We start from the raw sequence: 14,130 nt of genomic DNA, 5'->3' as shown, positions 1-14,130 counted from the left end.
GGGATAAAATAGAAAGAAAGAAAAGAAAGAAAGAAAGAAAAGAAAGAAAAGAAAGAAAGAAAGAAAAGAAAAAGAAAGAAAGCTGTTTTTCATCAAGTGAAGGGGATAAAATAGAAAGAAAGAAAGAAAGAAAGAAAGAAAGAAAGAAAGCTGTTTCTCATCAAGTGAAGGAGGGATAAAATAGAAAGAAAGAAAGAAAGAAAGAAAGAAAGAAAGAAAGAAAGAAAGAAAGAAAGAAAGCTGTTTTTCATCAAGTGAAGGGGGGATAAAATAGAAAGAAAGAAAGAAAGCTGTTTCTCATCAAGTGAAGGGGGATAAAATAGAAAGAAAGAAAGAAAGAAAGAAAGAAAGAAAGCTGTTTTTCATCAAGTGAAGGGGGGATAAAATAGAAAGAAAGAAAGAAAGAAAGAAAAGAAAGAAAGAAAGAAAGAAAGAAAGAAAGCTGTTTTTCATCAAGTGAAGGGGGATAAAATAGAAAGAAAGAAAGAAAGAAAGAAAGAAAGAGAAAGAAAGAAAGCTGTTTCTCATCAAGTGAAGAGGGATAAAATAGAAAGAAAGAAAGAAAGAAAGAAAGAAAGAAAGAAAGAAAGAAATAAAGAAAGAAAGCTGTTTTTCATCAAGTGAAGGGGGATAAAATAGAAAGAAAGAAAGAAAGAAAGAAAGAAAGAAAGAAAGAAAGAAAGAAAGAAAGAAAGAAAGCTGTTTCTCATCAAGTGAAGGGGGATAAAATAGAAAGAAAGAAAGAAAGAAAGAAAGAAAGAAAGAAAGAAAGAAAGAAAGAAAAGAAAGAAAGCTGTTTTTCATCAAGTGAAGGGGGGATAAAATAGAAAGAAAGAAAGAAAGAAAGAAAGAAAGAAAGAAAGAAAGAAAGAAAGAAAGAAAGAAAGAAAGAAAGCTGTTTTTCATCAAGTGAAAGGGGGATAAAATAGAAAGAAAGAACAAACAAATGACAAGAGAAGACAGAAAATGAAAAATAGAATAATGAGAGACATAAAATTAGTATTAATTTGTCCTTGTATAAAGTAGCACTGGAAGTAACAGCATAATTTCAATAATTTTGGTCATCCCTTGTCATAGGATGACATCACACTCAGTGCTGGCATTAGAGTGAATAATTAGATCACAATAATGTCATAATTATCATAAGATAATGGAGCTCTCCCTGAAGAGAGACAAAGGAACACTACTGTGCAGTCTCACTCTCTCTCTCTCTTTCCACTCTCTCTGTCTCTATAAAGACATCTTGACACACACACACACACACCACACACACACACACACAATTATCTGTGTGCCACAGAAAGAGCCTAAAATCTCTACATACAGATCAATTTATCCCCCCATGAGGGAGCAATAGAGAAAACAAAATAGCCACCTCACTCTTCCCCTGTTTGTTTTGAATTGAATTCATGTGCACAGGTCATGTGATCACTCGCTATTTTGATTAGCCAAATCCTGAGTCAGTTTTACTTTTTAACTGCCATTTCCCTGTTCTCTGCCTCCTCAACATTCCATGAACTCATCATCATTTTCAGAAGGTTTCACAAAGCTCACCCCTCCCAGATGATGCTGAGATACTCTCTTAATGTTTATCCAAACAGACGTGTGGCTTCCCTTTGAAGTAATATCAGTGATTCTGGTGTCTTGGCAGGAAATACATTTTAAAATTTTTCAGTGGAATTTCTCTGTTTAATGGCTGGAATGGTTCTATTGCTGCTTGGGTCTAATGGTTAAAAGGGATAGTTGACCAAAAATGAAAATTTACTTTACTAAATAATGTTTTTCCAAACCTGTATGACTTGTTTTCTTCCGTGCAACACAAAAGGCAAGATGTTCGAATCCAGGGCGTGCTGAGTGACTTCAGTCAGGCTAACTAAGCAACCAATTGGCCCAGTTGCAAGGGTGGGAAAAGTCACATTGGGGTAACCTCCTTGTGGTCGCTATAATGTGGTTCTCGCTCTCGGTGGGGCATGTGGTGAGTTGTGCATGGATGCTGCAGAGAATAGCGTGAAGCCTCCACTCACGCCATGTCTCCAGGGTAACATGCTCAACAAGCCATGTGATAAGATGCAAGGATTGATGGTCTCAGGCGCGGAGGCAACTGAGATTCGTCCTCTGCCTCCTGGATTGAGGCAAGTCAATACGCCACCACACGGACTTAGAGTGAATTGGCTACTGGGCATTCCAAAGGCAAGGCAAGATGTTAGGCAGAATGGAAAAAGATGCAATGATAGTGAACGGTGACTGTGTTTAGCATACTGCCTTACATCTCTGTGGTGGTGGGGGCATGGTCGAGTACTGGTTTGTGAATGGAGAGTGAGTTTGGGAGATGAGAGCGGTAAGGATTTAACAGATGTTTTCTATTGCAGTGAGAGCTGGAGAAGGATAAGAGCGAGCTAGAACTCCAGAGAGGGAGAGAGAAAAGCATGCAGCTGTTTGTGTTGTTGTGTGTTTTGTGTGCCTGCGATATAAAAATGGACTCACATTGGATTGTTCAACCGGCTCCCGTTTCCTCCTTGATTTGAGTGACCTAGATCTTGCCACAATCTCCAATGTAATGACATAACTTTTATTTTTGGGTGTACTGTCCCTTTAAATTCTATCAATCCTATATATATATATATATATATAGCAGAGCTATGTTACATATCTCCGTGATTATCTGTATTCATGACTTTTACCTCACTGCAATATACAAAATGTCAGGTTTTCATTCAGTTTAAATTATTCTGTTAAGTTGAATTATATGTGTCGTTTTACATGTTTTATGTTTTCAGTTATGTTAATTTGGTTTGTCCTTGCTCTATTATAACTTTTGTTTCAGAAGTTGAACACAATAGGTTGTATATCATATTTTGCCTCTTGCCTACTGAATTTAAAGTGTATTCAATTCAATAATAGAAACCCGAAAAGGTTATTTTTGATCTGGTGTCTCCACTGTATTGCAGCACTGCATTATAAAGAAGTCTCATGGCCAAATACTCTAATTTCAGCACCATGGACAGAGTTTCCAATACAACTTTGTGCACTATCATTCAATTACTCTTGTCTCTGTGCTGCTGGAGGCATTCTTTAAAAGGGCTTAACACAGCTTATTTCTTCCTATTTCTTTTAGCTGTTGTGAGCATAATCAGCAAAGTAAAGTAGTTGCAATGTCAGCCTAATACTGAATAGTAATTCACCATAGTAATTCAGTTAGTTTACAGATGTGATAAACCATAGAAGGTTGAAACAGCATTTCTGAATATGCTGATTCTATCATGGGTTCTTTGATTCCACATGTTACATTTAAATAAATTGGGTATCATTTTACAATAAGGTTGTATTTGTTATCAATTAGGGTAATAATTAACATGAACTAACAATGATTAATGTCCATTTCTACAAATTATTCTACATTTTAAGTTGTATGAGCTAACATGAAAAATCAATGAACAAAAGTAGAATTCGATTGTAGAAGAAATGAACAGACACCAGATCAGCCATGTTTACCAAAGTCTAAGTGGGAGACTAATTATCGACTAATTGATATAACTAGTCCCCACATTGGTTGCATATCAGGGTATGAAAGTAGCACCCGCCAACCACCAAATATGGGTGCTTCATGCGCACTGGCTGGTAATATTGCTCATCTACCTGTAAGACATCTCGGAGAGACATCCAACAAGAAATGCCATTTGACACAAAGATACATGCTTGAAGAAAGATACTTGATGATATTTTGAAGAATGAACGACTAAAGCCATCAATGCGCATGCCTGATTTGCTGTGTATTGCTGAGAGAACTTTTTCCTTTGTGCTTTGGAGAGTTGTCGCTCACGCGGGCAGCATGAGCGGGTCTCACGGAAGGCGCAAATGATTAGTTCTCACAATTTTTCTCCGTCATTCATCTCAGAACAGTTTGCAAGAATAATGTCGTCTATGAATACTATATCTGATCTCAGACCATCTCAGGATACGTAAGCAAATGACATTGGGACTACAGGTGAATTGTCATACGTGTCATCACAATTCAATACAGCCTCAGAAATGGTTTTTGAACAAGAAGTTTCTCTTTTGTGCTTGTCTACTCTTTAGCCTCCATTTTCATGTTGCAAAATGATCATTATGATAATAATAATAGCCTATGGTGTTATATGTTATATATGTATGTGTTATATCTTGTATTCTAAAATAATATTAAAATCATATATACACATATATGTAGTGCGTTCAGAAAGTATTCAGACCCCTTTGTTATGTTGCAGCCTTATGCTAAAATGTTTTAAATTATTATATTTATTAATCAGTCTTTACTCCATACCACATAATGACAAAGCAAAAAACTGATTTTTGATATTTAATAACTTAAAAATAAAAAACTGAAATATCACATTGACAAAAGTATTCAGACCCTTAACTCAGTACTTAGCTGAAGCACCTTTGGCAGCAATTATAGCCTCAAGTCTTTTGGGGTATAATGCGACAAGCTTTGCACACCTGGATTTGGGGATTTTCTGCCATTATTCTCTTCAGATCCTCTCAAGCTCTATCAGGTTGGATGGGGAACCATCGGTGGTCAGCCATTTTCAGGTCTCTCCATAGATGTTCAACTGGTTTCAAGTCCGGGCTCTGGCTGGGTAACTCAAAGACATTCACAGAGTTGTCCCTGAGCCACTCTTGCATTGTCGTGACTGTGTGCTCAGGGTAATTGTCCTGTTGGAAGGTGAACCTTCAGCCCATTCTGAGGTCCTAAGCGATCTGGACCAGGTTTTCAATAAGGATTTCTCTGTATTTTGCTGCGTTCAGCTTCCCTTCATCCCTGACCAGTCCCCCAGTCCCTGCCATTGAAAAACACTCCCAAAGCATGATGCTACCACCACCATGCTTCACAATTGGGAAGGTATTGTACAGGTGATGAGCGGTACCTGGTTTCCTCTAGATGGAATTGAGGACAAACAGTTCAATCTTCATTTCATCAGATTATAGAATCTTGTTTCTAACAGTCTTAGAGTCCTTCAGGTGCCCTTTTTTGTGTCTTGTACTTAGGAGAGGCTTCTGTCTGGCCACTCAGTGAAGGCTGTCCTTCATATGATCTCTGGAGCTCAACCAGAGTGACCATTGGGTTCTTGGTCACCTCTCTTACCGAGGCCCTTCTCCCTCAGCTCTAGGAAGTGTCCTGGTTGATCCAAACTTCTTCCATTTTAGAATTTTGGAGGCCACTGTGCTCTTAGGAACCTTAAATGCAGACATTTTTTGTAGCCTTCCCCAGATCTGTGCCTCGAAAACAATCCTGTCTCTGATCTCTGCAGGCAGTTCCTTTGACCGTATGGCTTTGTTTTTACTCTGATATGCTTTTTAGCTGTGAGACATTATATAGACCAGTGGCGGTCTTAACATAGAGGCATAGGTAGGCGGCTGCTTGGGGCCCCCTACCAGCGGTCGAAGTAGGGGGGCCCCCAACCAACCTAAAACAAATAATAAGAAATAATCAAATAAAAGGCCCCTTATCATCATGAACGCTTCAAAAGCATAGTACATTTTATTAACATTCTTAAGAAATACGTTGAAACGTTGAAGTACTGGTTAAAATGTCCAGTTCATGGTTATCTGTCCCTACACATACACCCCCTATTTTCACAATGAAATGGACTAGTCCGTAACGGTGCGCGCTGCAAAAGATAAACACACAGTGACAGGAGGACAGGGATGTACACAAACAGAGACGAAACAAGACGAGTCTAAATGCGAAAATGAAAAGAAGTTACCCAAGCGGCTCAATTAAAAGAAAAAAGTGAAAAGACGCTGATAAGTATTTGGCAACGCTGCCAAAGATGACACACTTTTTTACGGCTAACGTTACTGATACAGACAGGAATAAAAACGTCCAACGAGTTGAACATGCCGCTACAGCACCAGCTAGCTGTGAAGTGGTGCTAGGTGAGGATAACGTCAACCAAGAAATTGAAGAGGACATCGCGTTGTTGCCGCCCGCCGTCACCGACAGTGTTATCGAGGTTGACACTGAGGAAGAGTTGTCCAGTGATGGCCATTTTTTTTTTGACAGCGATGAGGAGGCTTTGGTGAGTCAACCTGTGAAATTTACGGTAAAACATTTTTTTTTTACTAACGTAATTGTAGTAGCCCTATGATTCTACAGCATGTGATCCATCATATGTTGTGATAACGTTAACCTGAAGAATTTGTAAAACATTGTGCACAATGAAGGTTTGAACTTTCAGACACACACACAGACATCAAGATTCAGCATAATGAATCATTATCAACAACTGTGATGATATAAGTGCAGTGCATGATGGGAGCCATCAATCAAAACTCATCAATATCTCCCAGCATACATTGCAGCATGAATAAATTATGCAGAATTGCCTAAAGGTGATGATACACAGGGCAACTTTTTGAGCAATGTTGCTTGGGCACTTTCCCATTGAAAATGTGCAATACATTTCTATCTGGATATTTTAGATCGGTCGTAGGCCGTGTCTCATCTGGTTGCCTGTTGACGGCAACATTGCCCATCAAAAAGTTGCCCTGTGTATCATCACCTTTAGTATTTTCTTTTATTATTATCTGCTTTTATTTTTGCTGTTGTTATTGTTGCAACTTTTTAGTAGCTTGTTTTGTGATGTTCAGAGTTTTATCTGATTATTTTGTTGATTGTCACCGTTGTTGAGATTCATATGCTGATTCTTGATGGCTGTGTTGGTCTACATCATACTGTAGTTCAAAACCGTTATTGTACACCATGTGTTTTTAAAGTTCTTCAGATTACCTGTTTGACACTGCTAGCTCGCATGCGGTAGGTTCACAGAGCTTTAATACTCAAAAACGTGAAATATTATTTCGTATTAAGCATTCCTCTCTGTAGATCAGTGAATCAGGCCACTACATAATGATTATGTCATCATCAATAAATAGCCAACAACACCTGATCACATTTTCTCTCCGATTTTCATGCCATAACGAATGTGTTTTATAATCAGCCAGAGAAAGCCCAAGCCCTAGCTGTGCTAATCCTGCTGCCACCGACCAAAGCACTGTAGGCTTGCTACGGGCCGTAGATTAGCTTTACCTGCCTATCTCACCATTCAGTCTGTAAATTTTTTTTGGGGGGCCCATACATACATACATACATACATACCTTTGCCTTGGGCCCCCAATTTGCTAAATCCGCCACTGTTATAGACAGGTGCGTGCCTTTCTAAATCATGTCCAATCAATTGAATTTGCCCCCAGTGGACTCCAATCAATGTGTAGAAACATCTCAAAGATGATCCAGAGAAATGGGATGAACCTGAGCTAAGTGTCATAGCAAACGGTCTGAATAATATGTCAATGTGATTTTTCGGTTGGGGGGTGTTCAGTTATCAAAAATCTGGTTTATGCTTTGTCATTAAGAGGTATGGTGTGTAGATTAATGTGATAAAAAAATATATTTAAAGCATTTTAGCATAAAGTTATAGAAAGAAACACATCGAAAAAATGGGACAGGATGCTCCACTAGTCATCCAACAACAAACTAGTAAGTTTAATATTTTTAGCTTGGATTTCAAAGCTATGAATTAAAATATGCTACTTTTTGTAATGTTTAAGCATGCTGACAGCACGCAATGGTTGCGTTTAGTTATTATTAGCGAGTGAACTATGAAAAGTTGCTTCTTTTCATCCAAATTTTTTAAAGCATTTCTTCTGTACAAATTCATCGCATTCAGAAATAAATTTAAATTTGAGTAATTATCAGACTTTAAATTGCCTGCTGTGAGCAACGTTCCCATTATCATGCATAGTCCACATGTATATTTGTAAGGTGTTGTGTTGTGGAGTAATTATATAGAGTTTGGTAGACAACGGATTGGTTTAATAAACTGTTGCAGAAGAAAAAAAAACAGTTGGATGCCTTGAACTAGGCTACATGTTCCACAGCCCAATTTTGTATTTACACACTTTTGAAGCATTCCAGATACATTGAAGCACCTCACTTAGCTCGGGATGCTCATAAGCGGTGTTGTGTCCTAGATTGGAGCGTCTCTTATTATATACCTCCTATTTATTTTTTGTGTTTTCTTATTGTAGGGCTGCCCTTAGTGTCCACATATCCTCCAGAAATATGTCCACAAAGATGTTCAGTTGTTATATGTTATGCATTTTTTGCATCAGTGCTAATTGTATAATAAGATTTTTATTTAATAATCATAAAAGCGGTAAACTGCCATTTTTCCTCAGACGGTAATATCACCATCAGAAACCCACAGCGGCATCCATATTAAATATATATATCAGTATATAAATAGGTCTAAGCAATATCACATGAGCAAGGTGATTCGGCCGTAGGTAATCACAGCAGTGCTGATTTAAGGCCATATATAATGATTGTGAGTGTGATAGTGCTTATATACAACAGTTCAATGAACAAGTACATTTTAAAAAAATTGGAAAAACTGAGTATGGTTTTAAAAATATGCATTTGTGCATGGAACTACTTTCTTACACGATGAATCAGAATCTGCCATTGCTGGTTCAAACCAAATGATGTGTCCAAGCCTTCATTAGTAATTAAAAAATGTCACTTCAGAAATAGTATCATGGCTTGTGCTGTTTCTAACAAGTTATTGTATAAACAAGAATGGATGTGTACACAGTACAGCCGCTCCCTACACGCATACTACGCAGTTTGCGTAGGGCACCAACTCCCTAGGGGGGCATCAGAATCGGCATCAGATACATTGTTTTGACCTCCTTAACTGATTTACTTTAACCAATGTCTTTGTTTTAATTAGTTATTTTTATTTAGTTAGTTATATTTTGTTGTGGTAGCCTGTAGAGCTCTTTGAAATAACAGAAATCATTTGACGAAGTGATATGGAACCGTTATGCGGTCAAGACCTAGAACTACTTTATAGCCGTATTTCCTTGAAAAAAATGTGCACACCTTAGAGCGTCCATGAACCAATCAGAATCAAGCACTCAACAGGCCCGTTAGCTGTACTAACTGTAAATATGTTAATCTTGATTAAGAAAATGTAACTTGTTTTTGACATCTCTAAATTTGACATAAAACTACATAATTAACACTTAACGGAACACGAAACAGCATTATAACCCCCAATTACTTATAAATGACAACTAAAAACATTATTAAACAGTCCCAAAACCTTGCACAGAATAACCTCATTCATTATTTTAATACAAGAGCAAATAATTAGTCTCAACAGCAGGCATTACAGTATTTTGATAAATGAACCTTAACCAAGATTTATAAATTCTGTAAAATATATTGTTCATTGTCAATTCATGATACCTAATGTATTAAGAAATTACAACGAACAGAACCTTGATGTAAAGAGTCATTGGAAATTGACAATTGATCATTGCAACTTCAAAAATTGTGATTGGAAATGCATTTTTGAGCTTAATCTTGTAAACGTAGGCTATTAAGACTATAAAGTACTCTATAAACCTCTGTATATTCAACAGTGAAATAAGAACTACAACTACACCAGACCCTTTTCCACACCTAATTTATTTGGAGACACACATATTGTTCAAACTCCAGGGAAACGACATTCTAAATGTAACTTTATTACCTATGAATTCTCTTTGAAATGGCAATTAGCCTTTGGTAGTCTGCACCAGATATGATGTGCAGGGAGGCTAACAAACCTAATGGAGTTTAAAATCGGCAGAGCACACAGAATAACCCATTAATGGGATACCGCACTTTCCATTCACATTTTTTTAGCGTAAAGGTCAACTTGAAATGTCATCAGAACATTGTAAATACTATATTATGCACACACACATACAAAGCCCAATGTTGGAGCTGGGGAGATGGAAGGAACTCAGGTGATAACAGTGCAAAAAATAAATATAAAAAATAAGCACAGTTCTGAAAAGCGTTGCAGGGGCACTGAGGGAGGTTTGGGATTGAATTCTCAAGGCAAATCGTAATCTCACAAGTCCCATTCAAAAAAAAACGTCTCTCTTCAGTTAAGTTTAACGGTGGATCTTTCGCAATACACTATAGAGAGTGAGAGATTTGTGGTATTTCTGCATCACATTCCAAATATCAAATTGAACAGAGTTCACCTTGCCTTCAAAAAGAGAAACCATTTCTCCCTCAAGAACACACACCCACACACACTGTACACATCACATTGTGCCAAGCGCAAAACGAAGTACAACCAATGAAAAGATAGAATTCTCTGGAAGACACAATTGAACAGATAGGAGGGAAGTTGGGGGAGTGAAGCCTCAGGGCATGCTCACAGTTCCTGCCACTTTTAATTTGCTTGTCTAATTGTGCAATAACTGCCCTGATCTTCTAAAATCCCTCTCGAAATGTAGGCCTCCAATCGCACCATGCCAACAACCTAGCGTCCGCTGACAAATTCAGACTGACTGTTCGCGGGGACCAAATTGATCGCAGCGAGGAAGCTACTAAAAAGCCTCCATTAAGGATAGGAGAGTGTTTATAAAGAGACTCGTTCAATAATCACTGTGTGCCTGCCTCAGAGGCTGCATCGCTCCCCCTTTTGTCTGTTTGAAAATACATTAAAAAGAGTCCGGACGTTTCAAAGCCATTCTTTTATATCTTTGCGAACAAAGACATGATTGTTTAGTTTTTTTAAGCAACAAAACTTTGTTAATTATGCCTTCTTAATTCTCCACTGAGTTATAAAAGGCAAATTGGTGTTATTGAAAATTATTGTTGACAGTAAGAGAACAGTGACAAAAAAAATACAGAGGGAGGGAGAGTTTGCTGCCTTTAAAGGGAAGGAGTGAGTGTTTAAGTGGCAGCTGTGAACACACGTCAAAATAAATTTGGGTCAGTCTCTTTTCAGCTTCCAGAGATATCATTGCAGTCTCTATCGCTTTCACACATTCAAACGTAAACACGGTTGCCTAAGGCCTATTTTGAGCTGAAATAAATACACTTGACCTGTGAATGAATATTCTGCATGTGCTTCCATTGTCGCAATATGTGTTATTTAATGTGATACTATGCAGACATAATGCAATTCTAACTGTTACAAACAAACACTACCTTCAACATGGGAGTGACAAGGAATAGTATTGGGTTTTAAGATAATATATTATCTCCTCTACACACAAACACGCTTAATTGTTTTCTTAAACATGAATATGGAAGGCTCACTCTTGTACTGTAAAAGAAAAATGAAACAAATTAGCATTTTTTATCAAATTCTCCTCACACCATGTTTACTCCAGACACGTCGACTGATGTGAAGCGCAACAAAGGCTTCAGGCTTTCAACACTGGAATCCAAATATCATCCAGATAGCATGGACCAATGAGATGTGAGCTTGAGTATACATTAGCAATGGTTAAATGGTTGAATAACCTGTATCTTAGGGTGTGTTCACACTTGGTATGTTTGGTTAGATTAGAATGAACTCTGGAGCAATTGCTATGTTAGTGCGGTTCATTTGAACAAGTGTGAACACTGCCATCCGAACCTTGGTGCACACCAAACAAGTGGACCGAGACCCCCTGAATAATGGGTCTCGGTCCACTTCCAAATGAACTCTGGTGCAGTTCGACTGATAAATTAATGCAGCGTTGACTAAAGACGTCTAAACATACCAATAACAGCATGTGATGTCTGTACTGTACTTGATTCTTTGATTTCAAAGGACAGAATGCTCAAGCGTATCTAGTTCTTCTCATCATAGGAGCTAAGTTGCCCATTACAGTTCAGTACAGGTGTTGGAACGGCCATCTCCTTGCAGCATATCTTTGTTTGTGTGTGCAATGGAGGAATTCCTGGCACTGTTTTGACTCATTTACGCATATTAGCGACAACGGGACATCCGCCCACTGTCGGCATTACGCAACATGCCGCAATGGACGATTTAGATAGCATCATTATGGGAGCGATTTGCTGTTGACGCAATGCGACGCTCACGTTCGATATACACTGTGTGTCAGGTTGAAGCAGCCTGTTCTGTTTCCATCAGTTTCTCGGCACAGAGCTCAGAAGGGCTGACGCACACTGAAACATGACTGGATGGCAGAGGTGACAAAATTTGATATCTGAAAAAGGAAGGAGAGATGAGCAGAGTTTTTTTTGTGGAAAGTTAGTAAACAGCCTGTGGCAAATAAGAGTTGAGATGGTACACAGAGACCCTGGAGAATGGATATGTTTGATATTTAGAGATGGAGACAGAAGTGCACACGATATCAGAAAAATCTCTGAAAAACACTGTCATCTGTCAACATTTGACTTGACTTTGTGAAACACGATGTGAGTGGACATAGCCTTGTGTGTGTGCCTTTTACCATGTTCCATCCAAAAACAGCCCTGCAGCTCTGAAGTTGACCTCCAGCTGATGCTTCTCTCACCCTGGACGTTGATCACTTTCAACGGATTTCAGCTATAGATTTCAATCTGCTTAAGGCTGTTTTCACATTTGGTTCAATTGCTTTGTCAGAATCGGAGTTTGATTGTACCCACCTCAAAGTGCCCCCACTGGTCTCTTTTTACATTGTACATTTGGGTCCAAACCACATCATCATCAACATGAGTTCCACCATGAGTACTACCGGTAGTTGTTTACCACTGTAGTGAAGCAATGACTCCAAGATGTCAGCTTTACCTTTTCATGTTTTTTGTCCCAAAATCTCAAACTCACTTGTGTTTGGCTGTCATGGATGCATTGCAATATTTACAAAGAAGTTGAGCTGTTCTCCGAAGACAATTTATTTAGAGACAAGCAACTATGAGAAGTTCATTAATTTAAGCAATAAGGTTTAAGGTATGCTATATTATGAATATAGTCACAGCTGAAGGGCACTATTAGGAATGATTACATTGACAGTATTTTTGCTTTTAAAATATAAGGGACACAGGTGGATATTAAGATGCAATTTTTTTAAGAGAAATTATTAAATGCTATTCTTCCATTAGAAGATATAAGTTGTGTCCCAAAATACAAAGTTTAGCCAATTTGTCGAGTTGATTTCGACTAGCCACTCCTCTAACCATTGAACTTTAAAGTATACACTAGAAAGGTCTACATTTGCTACAATGTAATGGGTTTTAACCAGTTAAATGTAATAAAAAAATAAATACAAATTAAAATCGCAGCATAGCTACATATCATCAGGCATTAGATACCTGGGGTTCCTGGGGTCCTATAGGTTGCTATGGAAACGCACATATGTAGTTTGACACCTGGGCAGAAAATTATGAGCGACGGTCATTGTTTTGCATGTGAACGGATCAGATGCAATAAACATCAACCATTATGATATGTCCTCGTTTGCACATTTTTATTCGAAATGTGCAAATATAGTTAGGCATACATCAAGCTGTAAGGTAACTAAAAGTTAAAGGTGCTGTAAGCAATTTTAGCCATTCTGTAACTTCCATGAGTCTGAGCCATTGAATTGAACATCCCCCCTCTTTCTAAAGCATTGCCCTCCGAAGAGACCATTGAGACTGTCAAGTTTCTGAACAGGTCAGATGTCCAAACACACAAAGTAGTGCAGATCATATTGAAAATCACTCACTAGTGCTAGCGGCTGCTTTTTAAATAAGTTATGCATAGCACTAGTATTTCTGTTATATTTAAAGGCCATGTTGCATATATTGGAAGTAACTGTAGCATCTGTGTCATCTTTGTCAAATTACATTTGAGCCACTTTGCTCATCTGGTGCAGAGCTATCGTGCCACCCCCACTGGCAAGTTTCAGAAATGTAGGATGGCAGGGGAAGTGTAATTTATATTCATAAGTTAAGCAATAACTGATTGGGTGTTTTAGTTATATTAATTAGGAAAGTGCTCTCTGATTGGCCAGAGAAACTGGCCCTAAACACAACCCTCTAAACCCAACCCCAACAAATCAGGAAGAGTTTTCCACATTACTACAAATGAGACTCCCCTTGCCATCCTAACTTTTGGAAATCCGTCACCAGCTGTATTTCCTACAGATTCGTTTTGTAAATCACGTGGAACGCAACTAGTTAACTTCAGGCTAATGATGGTAGAAACTAAGCTTTCCGAAACTTTGAATCAATTAAACCATTTGCTTCTCAAAATGATTAACTGTTTCAAAGTGCTCGAAACACCACACACTGAGGACATCTACTTGTCATATAAATGCAAT

The sequence above is a fragment of the Xyrauchen texanus genome, chromosome 2 (assembly GCF_025860055.1).
Source record: "Xyrauchen texanus isolate HMW12.3.18 chromosome 2, RBS_HiC_50CHRs, whole genome shotgun sequence".
Lineage (NCBI taxonomy): Eukaryota > Metazoa > Chordata > Actinopteri > Cypriniformes > Catostomidae > Xyrauchen > Xyrauchen texanus.
This window is presented reverse-complemented; position numbering follows the sequence as displayed.